Genomic DNA, 1019 nt, shown 5'->3' on the forward strand with positions numbered 1-1019 from the left:
CTGGCGTGCAAGGTGACGAGCTACATCTTCTTCAACAACATGTATATCAGCATCTTCCTGCTGTGCTGCGTCTCCTGCAACCGCAACGTCGCCGTCGGTTACAGCATGGAGTTGTGGGGGCTGTTAAGCAGAGACACTGAGGGACACTGTCCAACGCATTGTTAAGCAAAGACACTGAGGGACACTGTCCAACGCGCTGTTAAGCAGAGACACTGAGGGACACTGTCCAACGCACTGTTAAGCAGAGACACTGAGGGACACTGTCCAACGCACTGTTAAGCAGAGACACTGTGACAGAACGCTGGAGACAAAGCAGGGGACATGATCAGAAGGCTTGCAGCAGCGATCAGATTTTGTCTCTATTCGTACTATCTGTCCTAACTGCGGGGACTTAATTTGACACATTCCACTGCTGTGCAACTTCAATAAAGTGTCCCACGCATGTCTCAGCATAATGTCTGTCCTCTGTTTTCATTCCAGTCAGAGTACGTGAATGCAGCGCCCACTTTTCATCAGTATAATGCACTGCAACTCCGAGATAATTCTGGTTCCCCGGTGAGTCCAGTAGTCCCCAGTGAGTCCAGTATTCCCCAGTGAGTCCAGTATTCCCCAGTGAGTCCAGTAGTGCCCAGTGAGTCCAGTATTCCCCAGTGAGTCCAGTAGTGCCCAGTGAGTCCAGTAGTCCCCAGTGAGTCCAGTAATCCCCAGTGAGCCCAGTAGTGCCCAGTGAGTCCAGTATTCCCCAGTCAGTCCAGTAGTGCCCAGTGAGTCCAGTAGTCCCTAGTGAGTCCAGTAGTCCCCAGTGAGTCCAGTAGTCCCCAGTGAGTCCAGTAGTGCCCAGTGAGTCCAGTAGTCCCTAGTGAGTCCAGTATTCCCCAGTGAGTCCAGTAGTCCCCAGTGAGTCCAGTAGTCCACAGTGAGTCCAGTGGAAAAAAAAGTCATAGTATAGTATGTCAAAAAGTATAAAAAGTCATAGTACAGTATGTCAAAAAGTATAAAAAGTCATAGTACAGTATGTC

General features: G+C 49.9%; 1 protein-coding gene across 1 annotated transcript in view; it reads right to left on the bottom strand.

The window, feature by feature from the left end:
* Positions 1-1019, bottom strand: part of LOC117939032 (UPF0606 protein KIAA1549-like) — a gene marked incomplete at its 5' end in the record, with an annotated part of 10434 nt that overhangs the window by 6316 nt on the left and 3099 nt on the right. The window lies entirely within an intron of this gene.

The sequence above is a fragment of the Etheostoma cragini genome, chromosome 23 (genome assembly GCF_013103735.1).
Source record: "Etheostoma cragini isolate CJK2018 chromosome 23, CSU_Ecrag_1.0, whole genome shotgun sequence".
NCBI classification, from domain to species: domain Eukaryota; kingdom Metazoa; phylum Chordata; class Actinopteri; order Perciformes; family Percidae; genus Etheostoma; species Etheostoma cragini.